The sequence below is a fragment of the Triticum dicoccoides genome, chromosome 2A, assembly GCF_002162155.2.
Source record: "Triticum dicoccoides isolate Atlit2015 ecotype Zavitan chromosome 2A, WEW_v2.0, whole genome shotgun sequence".
In the NCBI taxonomy this organism is placed as follows: domain Eukaryota; kingdom Viridiplantae; phylum Streptophyta; class Magnoliopsida; order Poales; family Poaceae; genus Triticum; species Triticum dicoccoides.
Window position 1 is genome coordinate 712,026,016 of NC_041382.1, and position 18,443 is coordinate 712,044,458.

An 18,443-nucleotide genomic window follows, 5' to 3' on the forward strand; every position below is an offset into this window, starting at 1 on the left:
TGAGGACAACTCACAAGAAGTCGCGCAATGCAAATACATGATCAGGTTAACGCTAACTTAAGTCTACCATTTGACCTTGAAAACATGGTTGTACCTTCACCTCCTTTGTTGTTGGTTGAACTCAGGTGCGATGTCGAAGAAGGCCAAACACATTTGCAGTCCATGCAAAACAAAGTTTTATGGCGAGGAAACAAAGTTAGGAATATGATGAATGAGTTGTCTGCTGAAGAAACATTGTTCCGATTCTGACAAAACAATGTTTTGCATGAGTTTGGATATACCAACTTGCAGAAGGTTCCTCGAACTCGAGTTTTCTACTGAAGGAAACATTGTTCGACCCCAGTGAACAATGTTTGGTCGGGAACTGCCAACCACCTCCAACGAGAGTTGTCTAGAAGCTACCTCATTAAGTCACGAAGCCATTTAGTCAAACCAAAGCTGGTTCTCTTTCACACCTAAGCGGGTTCCCAAAGCTAGTTTGATGTGACACCTATCTAGGGGGGGTTGTGCCTATTATAAATAGGCTAGATCTTCCCTTCGTTGGGGACTTTTGCCATTTCTATCAAAGACCAAAGACATAAACTCCTCCTGAGATTGGAGAGCTCTTGTTATCCTTATTCTCATGATTCCTTGAGAAATTGCTCCTAATTCGTGCTCCACGACTAGATCGTGTTGTGTGGGTTAGAGTTCGTGGTTTCCCTTGTGGATTGCACCTATCCCGTGCTCCACGACTTGAGCGTGGTTGTGTGGGCTAGTATTGTGTGTTGTGGATCGGCGAATGTTTGGATTGCAAGCCACGGTGAGCATCCTCCTCGTCGGGTCATAATCTCTTATTTTCTATTTTTTGGTTGCTTGCAGCTAGTTACCCCCATCCATTTATCGATCCTACATCGTGAAGATCGGACCTCCCCTTGAACTACCTCTTCTTCAAAGATGGGGTCGCATCATCTGGTATTTAGAGCAAGGTTTACATGGTAGGATCTATATCTTTGTTGCTAGATCTATCCTTTTTAGTCCGGTTTCTCCCCATCCTAGTGTCCAAAGCCAAAAAAATCCACAAAAAATCCAAGCCTTTGTTGCTAAGATCTAGTTGTTTACTTTCCTCTTTGTGTTTGCACCAAGTTCTATCCAAAGTTGCTGCTATTTTTATTTGAGTCTTGTTGTTGGATCTATTATGCTGCAAAAAAAGAGAGAGAAAAGCAAAAAAAAAAGTGAAAAAAGAGCAAAAAAAGAGAAGAGAAAGTGTTGAGCAATTATGCAATCATATTCGGTTTGGTGAGAAATTTCAGAAGTTGAAGTGGCAAGTGTTGTAGCTCAAACGTGGTGCAAGGATCTACAAATTTTTTCTTGTTCATTTGGTTTGCATCGATTAGATCTCAGCACTAGCCCTCCGTTTTAACCCACCCAGATCCACCTAGAAACCGTCAGCTTCCTTCCTTTCATTTTCCTGTCCACTCCTGTTTTGCTACTACCGCACAGCCGCCAAGGAATCATTAGAATTTGGGTAAGCAAGAAGGTGAGCTGAGTGTTTTCCACATATATTTTTATTTTCCACTTGTTTCCAAGAGTTAAGATGACAGGATCCAACTCGAGTGTACATGGACATCAACATGTGGAAGACGCTCTCCCAAAAACTCGCGCAACACTTGGTGATATGATTGAGGAGAGTATAGTTGCAGCTATGCGAAGGATGTTCGGTGGTCATCTTCCTATCGCGGGTAATGGGGATCAACACCAACACAGCCCCGCTGCCTCGCTGGCTGCCGATAACCGGCAACGTCAAGGAAACGATGATCGCCATGTTGGTCGTGGAAGAGCGGCAGGAGCTACTGCCCACGGCGCCCCTGCTATTGGTGCTGAACGGAGGCATGGCGACTTTGCTGCCCCCCATGAGGGTGGGCTGCATGGAGGAGAAGCTTGCGGGCGAGGCCATGACCCCTGTGGGTTTGCTGCGGATCATCGGCGATGAGCGACACATGATGATGATGCCATCTTCCTTGAAGATCTCTCCAAGCATGGTGACAAAGATGAAGGCATGGGGGACTATGAACCCTACTCCCCACCTTGCCGCGGTGCTGCTTTGGTCGCAATGGTCATTGTAGGATCGAAAGTATGTCTAGAGGGGGGGTGATTAGACTACTTGACCAAATAAAAACTTAACCTTTTCCCAATTTTAGTTCTTGGCAGATTTTAGCTATTGTAGGACAAGTCAATGAATCATCACACAATTCAAGCAAGCATGCAAAGAGTATATTGGAAGCGGAAAGTAAAGCATGCAACTTGCAAGAATGTAAAGGGAAGGGTTTGGAGAATTCAAACACAACTGGAGACACGGATGTTTTTCCCGTGGTTCGGATAGGTGGTGCTATCCTACATCCACGTTGATGGAGACTTCAACCCACGAAGGGTAACGGTCGCGCGAGTCCACGGAGGGCTCCACCCACGAAGGGTAATGGTTGTGCGAGTCTACGAAGGGCTCCACCCACGAAGGGTCCACGAAGAAGCAACCACCCACGAAGGGTCCACGAAGAAGCAACCTTGTCTATCCCACCATGGCCATCGCCCATGAAGGACTTGCCTCACTAGCGGTAGATCTTCACGATGTAGGCGATCTCCTTGCCCTTACAAACTCCTTGGTTCAACTCCACAATCTTGTCGGAGGCTCCCAAGTGACACCTAGCCAATCTAGGAGACACCACTCTCCAAGAAGTAACAAATGGTGTGTTGATGATGAACTCCTTGCTCTTGTGCTTCAAATGATAGTCTCCCCAACACTCAACTCTCTCTCATAGGATTTGGATTTTGTGGAAAGAAGATTTGAGTGGAAAGCAACTTGGGGAAGGCTAGAGATCAAGATTCATATGGTAGGAATGGAATATCTTGGTCTCAACACATGAGTAGGTGGTTCTCTCTCAGAACATATGAGTTGGAATTGTGTATGTGTTCTGATGGCTCTCTCCACGAATGAAGAGGAGGTGGAGGGGTATATATAGCCTCCACACAAAATCCAACCGTTACACACAGTTTTCCAATCTCGGTGGGACCAAATTAACAAACTCGGTCAGACCGAAAAGGTAAACCTAGTGACCGTTAGAGATTTTCGGTGGCACTGACATGCAACTCGGTAGGACCGATATGGTTAGGGTTTGGGCATAACGTAATCTCGATGAGACCGATTACACAAACTCGGTGAGACCGAGTTTGGTAATAAGCTAACCAGAGAGTTGGTCAGGCAAACTCGGTGGGACCGATTTTCTCTTTCGTGAGACCAAAAAGTTACAAAAGGGAAACAAAGAGTTTACATTGCAATCTCGGTGGGACCGATTCGCTCTTTCGGTGAGACCGAAAAGTTACGAAAGGGAAATAGAGAGTTTGCAATCCCATCTCGGTGAGACCGAGATCCCTATCGGTAGAACCGAATTGCTAGGGTTTAGCAGTGGCTTATGACAAGTGAAACTCAGTGGTGACGGATAGAAAGAATCGGTAGGACCGAGTTTGCTTAGGGTTTAGGTCATATGTGGATATGGGAAAGTAGTTGAGGGTTTTGGATCATATCACTAAGCACATGAAGCAAGAGGCTCATTAAGCAACACCTCATCCCTCCTTGATAGTATTGGCTTTTCCTAAAGACTCAATGTGATCTTGGATCAATAAATATAAAATGAAGAGTCTTGAGCTTTTGAGCTTGAGCCAATCCTTTGTCCTTAGCATTTTGAGGGTTCCACTTTCACATCCATGCCATGCCAATCATTGAGCTTTCCTGAAATAGTCATCTTGGAATAGCATTAGCTCAATGAGCTATATGTTGTTATGAATTACCAAAACCACCTAGGGATAGTTGCACTTTCAATCTCCCCCTTTTTGGTAATTGATGACAACATATAGATCAAAGCTTCGACAAATGATAATAAGCATGAAATATATCGTCGCTTTGAGAAGTATGTGACAAGTAAGAGCTCCCCCTAAATTTGTGCATATTTAAAATTTGCTTTGGACTGCAAATGCACAAAGAGTTAGAGTCATGGGTTACTCTTCCATGTCACATACATCTTGGTGGAGCGCTTAAAATGATAAGAATGAAATACATGCACTCATCACCAAGAATAGTGAATGATCACATAAGATAGATAAGATGATAATATTAAGCAAACATTAAGTGTAGCTTATGATCAAACACATGATCATGAATGTCTCACGAGCAATGACATAGTATCTCACACAAAAGCAAACAAAGTTCGAAAAACCACCAAATAAATCAAGAGAGAATAAAAGCAACACTCTCTCTCGAAGCCTATGATCTATACATTTTCTCCCCTTTGGCAACAAGTTACCAAAAAGATCCTAGAAAATGCATAGTGCTAAGTCGACACTCAGGCTTGATCTTCAGGTGGTGGTGGAGTCCGGAGCACTCCAAGGACGAAGCCTTCTGTAGATGTGGTCGGAGTCGAGGTTGAAGTGGACGCTGGAGCTGGTGGAACTGAGGCTATAGCTGGTGCATACGTGGTGGCTCTGGGGTCAGCAACTGGCACTGCAGACGACCTCGGACCTCGTGGCACTCTGGCAAAGGCATCAGTTGTAGTCTTGCCTCTCCTCTCCTGCATGTCATCCTGGAGCTGCTCCACTACAGTCTGAATCTCTGTCACTTTGACATCCAAGTCATAGAACTTTTGTTCCATGATCCTCTCTAAGCTTGTCTGGTTCTGAGTTAGGGTGGCTAGTCCTTTCTCAATCCGCAGGGTGGATGCAATCAAGTAACCAAGCTGCTCTTGTTTGGTTTTCAGGAAATATTCAGATGCCTCCTCTTGAGTAGGCATCTTGGCAGCTTTCTCCTTCCTCGCCTTCTCCTTCTTGGCTTGTGCTTGGGCAGATGATGGCTCATTCTCAGTCATGACCACTTGATTATCTTCAAGGTCTGGACAGATGGGCAGGTGTTCCTTGTCCAATAAGTATATGCCCATGCCCATCTTAGAGTTGATGAGCTCCTGAATCTCTGGGGCATAACCACAGCTCCTCTTCTGGTCTGCTGCTGTCCTCTTGATTGTTTCAATCATAAGGCGCATGACTTTGAATTTCTATGGCACATCAAAGATATGAAGCAAGTTGATCGCGTGGCCCCTGATCATCTTGTGATCTCCAGACTTGGGCAATAGGGTGTGCCTAAGAATCCAGTTGATGGCTGGCAGCCCTGACAGAAGATAGTGTACTGAGACAAACTTGAACGTATCAAGTGCTTCATTTGGAATCTCCTTGTATATGTTTGACATTGAGTTGTGGTCCATCTTCTTCTTGGCATAAATGTCCAAGTCATCGTCATGCTCTTCTGGGGCATTAATCAGCTGAGCCCATTCAGCAACTGTAGACTGGTACCTCGTACCCTCTGACATCCATACAAACCTGCCATCTGGATAGAAATGGGCTGTGGAGTAGAACTGCATGATGAGTTCCTCGTTCCACTTTGTGAGCTTCTGCCCAACAAAGTCCTCTACTCCACATGCCTTGAAGCTGTCCTGCACTCCAGGGTAGTACTCTTTGTTGTCCTTGATGTATTGCCAATCAACCCATCTCATATCACAGACAATTGGCTTCTTGTCTAGCAGCACTGTCTCATAAAAGTCTTGCTGCTCCTTGGTGTGAAACCTGTAGTCAACTGCAGTCCTTCTCCTTGAAGCATACGAGTCTGCTTCTCTCCACTTCCGGAGCCCTGAATCTCTCCTGAGTTTCATATCCTCAGCCACAGGATGAGCATCGTTGTGGTCTGGGATCTTGGGCTTGAGCTTCCTAAGAACATTCTCTTCTTCTTCTGCAGCTTCAGGCACTGGGGCCTTGTTCTTCTCAGTAGCTGGGATGCTTCTTGTGTTCCTCTTTGGCTTTGGCTTTGGAGCTGGCTTGGCCTTGGAAGCAGCTGCCCCTGTTCATATGGCATCACCCATCAGCTTGGGTGCCTTAGGTGCTGGTGCAGCTACCTCTTCTTCTTCCTCCTCATCTTCCATGATGGAAGCCTTGCCAAGCACTCTGGCTACAGTTTTGTTCACCCTTTCTTTCCTCTTCTTGCCTTCAGCAGCAACTGGCTCAATGGGAGTGGGCTTCTCAGTTGAAGCTCTGGCCTTTGACATAGGCTGCCTGCCTGCTGGCCTTTTGATCTTCATCCTTGGTTTTATGCCCTGTGCTGGCTCAACTCTCTTGGAAGTTGCTTCCTCTTCTGCCACATAATCCTCGTCTTCTGAGTCTGAGGTTCTCTTCTTTCTCTGTCTTGTGGCAGCTTTAGGCAGATTGCTAGGGGTGCTCCTGCTGCCATCATCTGAGGAACTTGAGGGACTAGTGCCCTCACTCATCTGCACTTGCTTCTCTGACAAGTTCTGGCTATCACTTTGGTCTGACATGATGCAAACTCTGACCGCTGACCCTGTGAATAGGTTATAGATGAGATAGAGTGGATAAGCATCACAAAATGCAGAGATTTTTGCAAAAGAATAATTCAAAAACTTAGTTTTAGTTTCCCACTGAAAGCATCTCGGATCTACCGATTTCTAAACTCGGTGATACCGAAGCAGTTTTGGCACCTAAACTAGTGAACTCGGTCAGACCGAGTCAGAGTTTGGTGGCACCGAGACTGCTAGGGTTTCACAGAGTTCCAAAATCGGTCACACCGATAAGTAATTCTCGGTCAGACTGAGTCTCACTTGTGCAATGGCATAAGCCAAATCGGTGGGACTGAGTTTTTCAACTCGGTGGGTCCGAGATGGTTTCGGCGGAAACCTAACCCTAAAATTTTCGAATTAAACCTAATCTACGAGTTCATTGACTGGATAGAAGTTTAACAAACGTGGCAAGAATCATGATGATCACAATGTGCTAAGAATCGGATTGGGGAATAGCACAAAGATCGAGTCCATACCCTAGTTCAGCGGAGACTCGCTACGGCGGCAATGGCGGGGTTGAATTTCCATTGACGGCGACGGAGACCAGCGACTGGAGGCGGCTGGCGGCGAGGAGACGATCCGGAGACCAAGTTGGCAGAGCAGGCTATCGCGCGGGCGAAGGGGTTCGGAGAAATTTCCAAATTTTTGCCCGTGACTATATATAGCCCGACCCTGTCAGTGTGACCGAGTGGAACAACTCGGTGGCACCTAGATGCAAAACTGTATACAGTTATTGCAACTCGGTGTGATCGAATGGTTCAAATCGGTTGCACCGAGATCGAAAATCTAGATCAACTTAATGATCTCGGTAGGACCAAAAGTAGGGTATCGGTCAGACCGAGAATCATAAAGAGGTTTTGGAAGTTTAAGTCTATGATGAATCGGGGACTCCGAGCGCTCCTCACACAGAGTGGTTCGAATCTGACTTGATAAAATTTTGTGATGTAGCATGAATAGAGTTTGAGACGAGAAAAGCATAGATAGCTAGAGGAGGTTCTTAGGCATTCTTGTCCATCCACTTGGCAAAAGGAAATAAAATCAAACAATCAAAACAACAAGTAGATGTCCTCGAATGAGTAAAATATGGAACCAGCATGCTCACACAATTAGATGGTAAATGAAATATGTGACAAGGCATGCACAACCAATTCTAGCATCTATCAAGCAATTTGCGATGACAAGGTCATCTATATATGAGTATATTGACTTAGGAGTCAAGTGAGAACACTTGATCATAGGTCATACTCATCGTTTAAGCTCAAGTGGGGTTACCACTTTTACATAAAGCATTGTTGTGTTCACATCTTTAGAGTTGCTTTAGCTCAAGTCTTAGAGTAAAGCTCCCTCTAGATGTGATATCCCCCCTTAGAGGGATGAACTAACCTCGGGTTTTGTCGATGATGACTTCATGTAGATGTTGAAGATGTGGATGCTCAATGTTGATGTAGATCACTTGGAGCTATCCATTTGAGTGAATTGCACTTTCAATACCTACATGGGTTAGTCCCACAAGGAACAAACAAGGATGTCCATAGACATAGTGTGATGCACACACAAGATGATGTCCACGAAAACTTTTAGGTTACCTTGTCCCTTGTCTTACCAACAAGAGGGTTTATGACTCCTTGAACTAGTGCAAGATGTGGAAGTTGATTGCACTTGTTCTTGCTAAAATGATAAGAGTGAAGTATGTTGGCGGAGTCACCCTCAAGAACTCTCTAGTTCTTCTTCTTTTGGATCCACACCATCTTGATGGGAATCCTTGGAGTTGTAGTCGTACTTGATGAAGTGGAACTTGAAGTAGTCTTGGGAATCCACTTGACTAAGGTCTTAGGAGCTTCTTCAAATGCATCAATTTCCTCTTGAAGCTTGTCCTTGCCTTTTTGCTTGTAGTCTTGTGGTGGAAGATCATCTTGAGCTTGTGTCCCCTTGAAAGAAGTATCATACTTCTCTTGTTGAGGAACAAACTTTGTCTTGGGGTATTGATCTTCTTCCCACTCAACTCCATTGGCATTGAACTTTCGTTCAAAACCAACACCTTGATTCTTCCGGTGCATTCCCTTCAATAAGCTATTTTCTTGCTCAAGTGTAACTTGGCTAAGAGAATCATTAGTGGAATCAAGAGAACTACTAGAAGCAACAATATTGGATTTAGTATGATCATTGTTACTGCTAGAGGAAGAATCTTTCTTGTTCTTGTTACTAGACTTGACTTGAGGCATGTAAGTGGATAAGAGTAAACGCTTGGCAATGTAAGAAGAACTTTTGTTGCGGAGATCATCATTGACTGCTTTTAAGAACTCATGCTCTTGCTCAAGATTGAGCTTTTCAAAGCGTAATTTCTCATGAGCTCTTAAAAGTTCTCGATGATCTTCGAAGATTGTTTCATGAGCTAACTTAAGAGTGTTTAGTTCTTTAGTTAGAGCCTCAATCTTCTCCTTATCATTGTCATTCGTTTTATCTTGATTAGCATGATTAATTGACGTTTCATCATAGTATTCATCACTAGAGTTGTCAACAAGCAAATCATCACCTAACAAGTCATCTTCATCACTATTGAAATCAACATACTCGGGGTGTGTTACCTTAGCACCTTTGGCCATGAAGCATCTTCCAATTCCTTCATTTGGTGAGTCAAATATGTCATAGGAGTTGGTTGACAAAAGTGCTAGACCGGCAACACCTTCATCTTGAGTATCTTTGGAGTCGGAGTGATAACTTCTCTCGGAGTGGCTGTCGGAGTCGGAGCCGGATACCCATTCACCAACATGAGCTTGATGTCTTCGTTTTGTGTAGATCCTTGATGATTTTTCCTTCCTTTCCGAATCCTTGCTTCTCCGTGAGTATCTTCGTTCATAACGATCATCTCTACTCCTTCTCTCTCTTGGTGGTGATTCTTTGCTTCTTCTTTTTGGAGAATCTTCTCTTCTCTTGTAGGGAGTTGTACACTCATTGGAATAGTGTCCGGGTCTTCCACAACTGTAGCAGTTTCGCTCTCGACTAGAAGATGTTTTGTCATTGTAGGACCTTGACTTGAAGCTTCTATCTTTGCTTCTACTCGTGTAGAACTTGTTAAAGTTCTTCACCATTAAGCTCAATTCTTCATTGAAGTTTTGTTTCTCACTTGATGATGTAGGGACTTCACATGAGGGTTTGTAGGCACCACTTGATTTGTTGTGAAGTTCCTCTTTATCCTTAAGTGACATCTGATGAGCAACAATTCTTCCAATCACCTCCGTTGGCTTGAGATCTTTGTAATTGGGCATCATTTGGATCAATGTACACACGGTATCATATTTTCCATCCAAGGCTCTTAGAATCTTCTTGATGATGAATCTATCAGTCATCTCTTCACTTCCTAAGCCAGCAATCTCATTTGTGATGAGAGCAAGCCTAGAGTACATTTCAGCGACACCTTCACCATCCTTCATTTTGAACTTGTCAAGTTGACTTTGAAGCACATCCAACTTGGATTCCTTGACAGAGTCGGTACCTTCGTGCATATCAATCAAAGTGTCCCAAATTTCCTTTGCATTCTCAAGACAGCTGATTTTGTTGAATTCTTCGGGGCACAATCCGTTGAAGAGAATATCACAAGCTTGAGCATTGTATTGCAACATCTTCAACTCATCCGCAGTAGCTTCACGGTCTGGTTCTTTCCCATCAAAGAAGTCACCTTGCAAACCAACACACACAATAGCCCAAACGGCAGGGTTATGTCCAAGAATATGCATTTTCATTTTATGCTTCCAACTAGCAAAATTAGTACCATCAAAGTAAGGACCTCTACGGTGATAATTTCCCTCGCTAGACGCCATACTCTCCTAGGTTGTGAAACCAAGGCTATGACCACCAAAAGCTATGGAGATCAAAGCAAATGGAGACCAAAGCTCCGATACCACTTGTAGGATCGCAAGTATGTCTAGAGGGTGGGTGATTAGACTACTTGACCAAATAAAAACTTAACCTTTTCCCAATTTTAGTTCTTGGCAGATTTTTGCTATTGTAGGACAAGTCAAGCAATCATCACACAATTCAAGCAAGCATGCAAAGAGTATATTGGCAGCGGAAAGTAAAGCATGCAACTTGCAAGAATGTAAAGGGAAGGGTTTGGAGAATTCAAACGCAATTGGAGACACGGATGTTTTTCCCGTGGTTCGGATAGGTGGTGCTATCCTACATCCACGTTGATGGAGACTTCAACCCATGAAGGGTAACGGTCGCGCGAGTCCACGGAGGGCTCCACCCACGAAGGGTAATGGTTGCGCGAGTCCACGGAGGGCTCCACCCACGAAGGGTCGATGAAGAAGCAACCACCCACGAAGGGTCCACGAAGAAGCAACCTTGTCTATCCCACCATGGCCATCGCCCACGAAGGACTTCCCTCACTAGCAGTAGATCTTCATGAAGTAGGCGATCTCCTTGCCCTTACAAACTCCTTGGTTCAACTCCACAATCTTGTCGGAGGCTCCCAAGTGACACCTAGCCAATCTAGGAGACACCACTCTCCAAGAAGTAACTAATGGTGTGTTGATGATGAACTCCTTGCTCTTGTGCTTCAAATGATAGTCTCCCCAACACTCAACTCTCTCTCATAGGATTTGGATTTTGTGGAAAGAAGATTTGAGTGGAAAGCAACTTGGGGAAGGCTAGAGATCAAGATTCATATGGTAGGAATGGAATATCTTGGTCTCAACACATGAGTAGGTGGTTCTCTCTCAGAACATATGAGTTGGAATTGTGTATGTGTTCTGATGGCTCTCTCCATGAATGAAGAGGAGGTGGAGGGGTATATATAGCCTCCACACAAAATCCAACCGTTACACATAGTTTTCCAATCTCGGTGGGACCGAATTAACAAACTCGGTCGGACCAAAAAGGTAAACCTAGTGACCGTTAGAGATTTTCGGTGGGACTGACATGCAACTTGGTAGGACCGATATGGTTAGGGTTTGGGCATAACGTAATCTCGGTGAGACCGATTACACAAACTCGGTGAGACCGAGTTTGGTAATAAGCTAACCAGAGAGTTGGTCAGGCAAACTCGGTGGGACCGATTTGCTCTTTCGGTGAGACCGAAAAGTTACAAAAGGGAAACAAAGAGTTTACATTGCAATCTCGGTGGGACCGATTCGCTCTTTCGGTGAGACCGAAAAGTTACGAAAGGGAAACAGAGAGTTTGCAATCCCATCTCGGTGAGACCGAGATCCCTATCGGTAGAACCGAATTTCTAGGGTTTGGCAGTGGCTTATGACAAGTGAAACTCGGTGGCGCCGGATAGAAAGAATCGGTAGGACCGAGTTTGGCTTAGGGTTTAGGTCATATGTGGATATGGGAAAGTAGTTGAGGGTTTTGGAGCATATCACTAAGCACATGAAGCAAGAGGCTCATTAAGCAACACCTCATCCCTCCTTGATAGTATTGGCTTTTCCTAAAGACTCAATGTGATCTTGGATCACTAAAATATAAAATGAAGAGTCTTGAGCTTTTGAGCTTGAGCCAATCCTTTGTCCTTAGCATTTTGAGGGTTCCACTTTCACATCCATGCCATGCCAATCATTGAGCTTTCCTGAAATAGTCATCTTGGAATAGCATTAGCTCAATGATCTATATGTTGTTATGAATTACCAAAACCACCTAGGGATAGTTGCACTTTCAGTCATCATTATGACCGTCGTGATCAGGATGACCGTGACAACCAAGGAAGAGTGAAGCTACATGTGCCATCATTCACGGGAAAAGAGGATCCGGATGCATATATTGAGTGGGAAGAGAAGTGTGATCAAATTTTTCGCATCCATGGTTTTTTTGAAGCCAAGAGAGTTGATCTTCCTATTATGGAGTTCTCTGGTTATGCTCTTACATGATGGAATGAGCTGCAAGATGATCGGTTGTTGTTCGGCAATAATCATATCCGCAGCTAGACTTTGATGAAGGAAGTCATGAGGCGCCGTTTTGTTCCATCAAGGTTCCCGCATTGTTGAGGAGTACTATAAAGAGATGGAGGTGCTGCTAATTCGGACAAGAACCCGTCAAAGTGATGAGGCAAAAATGGCAAGATTTTTACATGGGCTGAATGATGAAATAACAGATTTAGTGGAGATGTTTCCTTATGATACAATACAAGATGTGGTACGTCAATATATACGAGTTGAGAAGAAGAATGTGTGTAATGGTCGTACTCATGCTTTCCAAGGCCGCACCACCACACGCTCATGGCAGCGAACACAACAGCCATATGGTTCTCAGTTCGAGGGTGCACCACCTAGGCACCCACATGCCTCGACGGCTTCCTCACCTGCTATTCGCAATCAAGATAAGAGGCCATCAGCTAAAGCAGGAGTATCCTCTGCTCCACCTCCAGAAAAGAGTTCTACACGCAGCAACGACATTCAATGCCACAAGTGCAAAGGAAGAGGTCATATTTGTTCAGAATGTCCAAGCAAACAAACTATGATAATCAATGAACGAGGTCAATGGGAGTCTGAAAGTGACCCTGAAGGTGGCAATAATGAAGTGGAAGAGGAGCAAGTTTGGGAAGTAGGAGGAACTATTTTATCTCACGAAGAACTTCATGGTGAAGCTTTGGTTTTATGTCATTCAGTTAATGCCCAAGTTGTGGAGGAGGAAAAGGGGCAGCGGCATAATCTCTTCCACACTCGTTGCCTTTTCAACTCAAAGATATGTCGAGTGATTGTTGATAGTGGAAGCTGCAACAATATTGCAAGCACGGAGATGGTCGAGAAGCTTCAATTGCAAACAAAACGCCACCCACATCCATACCGCATGCAATGGCTGAATGATTGTGGCGCAATTAAGGTGATTAGCAGCATGCGAATACCAATTTCAGTAGGAACATATCAGGATGATTTTGAGTGCGATGTGGTGCCAATGCACGCTTGTCAGGGAAAGATCTTCTTAACAGAGGGTATGTAAGGGAAAGTCTTTCTCCTTGTGTTGTTCCCATACTCTTAGTTCCAAAGAAAGATGGTACCATGCGCATGTGCACTGATTGTAGATCCATTAACAACATAACTGTGAGATATCAGCACCCTATTCCTAGGCTCGATGACATGCTTGATGAACTTTGTGGCTCCACCATATTTTCCAAAATTGATTTGCGAAGTGGTTACCACAAAATAAGAATGAAAGAGGGTGACAAATGGAAAACTGCATTTAAGACAAAATTTGGCTTGTATGAATGGTTGGTTATGCCTTTTGGACTAACAAATGCACCTAGTACTTTCATGAAATTGATGAATCATGTGCTTAGATCCTTCATTGGCAAATTTGTAGTGGTTTACTTTGATGACATATTGATTTATAGCAAAACTTTGGAGGATCATGTTGTACATATAAAATGTGTGCTTGTTGTCCTATGGGACGAAAAGTTGTATGCTAACATGGAAAAGTGAACATTTTGCACAAACAAGGTTGTGTTTCTTGGCTTTGTTGTTTTAGCAAAAGGTGTGGAGGTCGATGAAGAGAAGATAAAGGCTATTCGTGAGTGGATGCCTCCACAAAATGTGAGCCAAGTACGTAGCTTCCTCGAACTTGCAAGTTTCTACCGCCGGTTCGTGAAGGATTTCAGCACCATTGCTGCACCAATGAATGAGTTAACGAAGAAATACACTCCATTCCAATGGGGTGATGCCCAAGACAAGTCCTTCCAAGAACTGAAGTTGAGATTAACATCAGCCCCATTGCTTTCACTTCCTGATTTTGGTAAGACATTTGAGATTGAATGTGATGCAAGCGGTGTTGGCATTGGTGGAGTACTCATGCAAGAAGGTAAACCCATGCCTATTTTAGTGAGAAGCTTAATGGTCCAACTCTTAATTATTCTGTCAATGATAAAGAATTGTATGCGCTTGTTCGATCTTTGGAAACATGGCAGCTTTACTTGTGCCCAAAAGAGTTTGTAATACATTCTGACCATGAATCTTTAAAACATCTAAAGGGCCAACTAAAACTGAACCGTAGACATGCAAAATGGAGCGAGTTCATAGAGTCTTTTCCTTATATTGTCAAGTACAAGAAAGGGAAGGATATAGTTGTTGCCGACGCATTGTCTAAGCGTCACATTTTACTTTCCCAACTTGATGTTAAAATCATTGGTTTAGAAAGAACCAAAGAATTGTATGCTACCGACTCATACTTTGTTGAACCATTTTCAAAGTGTAAAAACGGAAAAGGATGGGAGAAGTTTCACTTGCATGATGGATTTCTATTTCAAGCTAACAAATTGTGCATCCCACATTGTTCTGTTTGTTTGTTGCTCTTGCAGGAGGCTCACGCTGGTGGTCTCATGGGACATTTTGGAGCCAAGAAAACTGAAAGTGTGCTCGTTGATCACTTCTTTTGGCCGTGCATGAGACGTGACGTGGAACGCTACGTGATGAGATGCGAGATTTGTCACAAAGCTAAGCCCCGCTTGAATCCTCATGGTTTATATACTCCTCTATCTATCCCGAATACTCCGTGGGAAGATATTTCTATGGATTTTGTTCTTGGTTTACCACAGACTAAGAGGTGGAGTGACTCGGTGTTTGTGGTTGTTGATCATTTTAGCAAAATGGCACATTTTATCCCATGTCATAAGAGCGATGATACTTCACAAATTGCTGATCTGTTTTTCAGGGAAGTTGTGCGGCTACATGGAGTACCACGCATGATTGTGTCAGACCATGACACCCAATTTTTGAGCTACTTTTGGAAGACCTTATGGGGAAAACTCGGCACCAAGCTCCTATTTTCCACGACATGCCACCCACAAACTGATGGACAGACTGAAGTTGTCAACCGGACGTTGTCCATGATGCTGTGAGAAGTCCTGAAGAAGAATTTAAAGATGTGGGAAGATTGCCTACCTCATGTGGAGTTCACGTGTAACAGAGCGATACATTCGACCACTAAATTTTGCCCATTTGAACTTGTTTATGGATTCAAACCTATTGCTCCCATCCATCTTTTCCCTTTGCCACTGCAGGAACGAACTAGCCTTGATGCTAGTAAGTGTGCTAATTTTGTCAAGAAACTTCATGCCCAGGCAAAGGAGAATATTGAGAAAATGACTGAACACTATGCAAAGCGGGTAAACAAGACCAGGAAGAAGCTGGTGTTCGAGCAAGGCGATTTGGTATGGGTACAGCTTCGGAAGGACCGTTTTCCTGAGCAACGCAAGTGCAAGTTGAAGCCACACGGTGATGGACCATTTGCGGTGCTCGAGCGAATCAACGACAATGCTTACAAGATCGATCTTCCAGAAGAATATGGTGTTAGCCCAACCTTCAATGTCTCTGATCTTTCCCCATACTTTGGGCCTTTAGAGTCGAGGACGACTCCTTCTCAAGTGGGGGAGGATGATGAGGACATCCCAACCATGGGCACCACACCACCAACCATCAACGGTCCAATCACAAGAAGTCGCGCAATGCAAATACATGATCAGGTTAACGCTGACTTAAGTCTATCATTTGACCTTTAAAACAAGGTTGTACCTTCACCTCCTTTGTTGTTGGTTGAACTCAGGTGCGATGTCGAAGAAGGCCAAACACATTTCATTCCATGCAAAACAATGTTTACAGTGAGGAAACAAAGTTAGGAATTCATGAAGAATGAGTTGTCTGCTGAAGAAACATTGTTCCGATTCTGACGAAACAATGTTTTGCACGAGTTTGGATATCCCAACTTGCGAAAGGTTTCCAGAACTCGAGTTTTCTGTTGAAGGAAACATTGTTCGACCCCAGTGAACAATGTTTGGTCAGGAACTGCCAACCACCTCCAACGAGAGTTGTCTAGAAGCTACCTCATTAAGTCACGAAGCCATTTAGTCAAACCAAAGCTGGTTTGCATTCACACCTAAGAGGGTTCCCAAAGCTAGTTTGATTTCACACCTATCCAGGGGGGGGGGGTTGTCCCTATTATAAATAGGCTAGGTCTTCCCTTCGTTGGGGACTTTTGGCATTTCTATCAAAGACCAAAGACATAGACTCCTCCTGAGATTGGAGAGCTCTTGTTATCCTTATTCTCGTAATTCCTTGAGAAATTGCTCCTAATTCGTGCTACATGACTAGATCGTGTTGTGTGGGTTAGAGTTCGTGGTTTCCCTTGCGGATTGCACCTATCCCATGCTCCACAACTTGAGTGTGGTTGTGTGGGGTAGTATTGCGGGCCGTGGATCGGCGAATGTTCGGATTGCAAGCTCCAGTGAGCATCCTCCTCATCGGGTCATAATCTCTTATTTTCCATTTTTTGGCTGCTTGCAGCTAGTTACCCCCATCCATTTATTGATCCTATGCCATGAAGATCAGACCTCCCCTTGAAATCCCTCTTCTTCAAAGACGGGGTCGCATCACAAGTAAAGGTTTAAGCTTGGGGGAGTTGATATGTCTCCAACGTATCTACTTTTCCAAACACTTTTGACCTTATTTTGGACTCTAACTTGCATGATTTGAATTGAACTAACCCGGAGTAACACTGTTTTCAGCAGAATTGCCATGGTGTTATTTTTGTGCAGAAATAAAGTTCTCGGAATGACCTGAAAATCCATGGAGACACATTTTGGAATTAATAAAAAATACTGGTGAAAGAATCAGTATCATGGGCCCCACACCCTGTCCACGAGGGTGTAGGGAACGCCCCCTGCCTAGTGGGCCCCCTAAGACTCCACCGACGTCAACTCTAACTCTATATATTCACGTTCGGGGAGAAAAAATCAAAGAGAAGGATTCATCACGTTTTACGATACGGAGCCACCGCCAAGCCCTAATCTTCGTCGGGAGGGCTGATCTGGAGTCTGTTCGGGGCTCCGGAGAGGGCAATCCATTGCCATCGTTGTTGGTGTCAAAACCGGTGGATCTCGGGTAGGGGGTCCCGAACTATGTGTCTAAGGTCGATGGTAACAAGAGACAGGGGACACGATGTTTACCCAGGTTCAGGCCCTCTCTATGGAGGTAATACCCTACTTCCTGCTTGATTGATCTTGATGAATATAAGTATTACAAGAGTTGATCTACCATGAGATCGAGATGGCTAAACCAAAGGTAGTCGACGGGGAATAGGCAGAGTGTGGCGGTGCTGTAGTAAGCAAGCTTACCAACACTCTCTGGCCAAAAGGCTCCTCCACCGAAACTTCCAACCAATGGCAGTGAGAGTGGTTTTACATCACGGAGCCCTGTAGTACCAAGTGGGCAGCTATACCGGCATTCTGTTCTAGCCCTTCGTTATAGCTTGCATCATGGATCAATAAGGGTTGGACTGGGGATCAGTTGATGAAGTACAGACTCTAAAGAGCCGCATCCGAACCCTCCTTGAGAAGGGCATAGATCTTGTTGACGTGATTCAAGTAATGATAGTCCGCCAAGCTCTGCCATGCCAGCGTAGGCCTCTCCACATGTGGGAGTTCAATCCGGAAGGACCATGAACACTCCAACACTTCTTCGGCATTACACACAAAGGGATGTGGAAGTTGTTCTTCGGGAAACGAAAACATTGGCCGGACACCACTGAGGACGCCGGCCTCGACTGCAACCGTCCATATACCCCGGTAAGCACTCGACTTCCAAACACTTTGTAGTTAAGTATGTCGTAATACGTTATTGAGCAAACTATCTTCTCCCAGGGCTGGATAAAGAAAGCGGAACTAATTAGGTGTTCGGCCCCCCTTCCCGAAGGGTCAGCGGATCCTGTGTTAACAAGGATGCTGGCCCCGGCACCATACCAGATGCCTGTGAAGGAGAGCAAAGCGGAGAGTGGGAGGATCAAATATGGCCTCCATCCCGAAGGTATATCAGACATTGTGTCCGGGGGAATCAAGATTCCATCATCCGAAGACAAAATGAAGGGTAAGTCAACATCTCTTCCCCCACGGAAAGGAAAGGGCCGCCTCTGAAAATTGGAAGGAAAAGGCTCCTAAGCGAGGTAAGATGCCTTTGACGGGTGGCCCAGGCTTGGAGGATGACGTTATCGCGTCGTCCCATGACGAGTACAAGCCTCGGGCCAAATCGTAAGTGAACAAGGGTG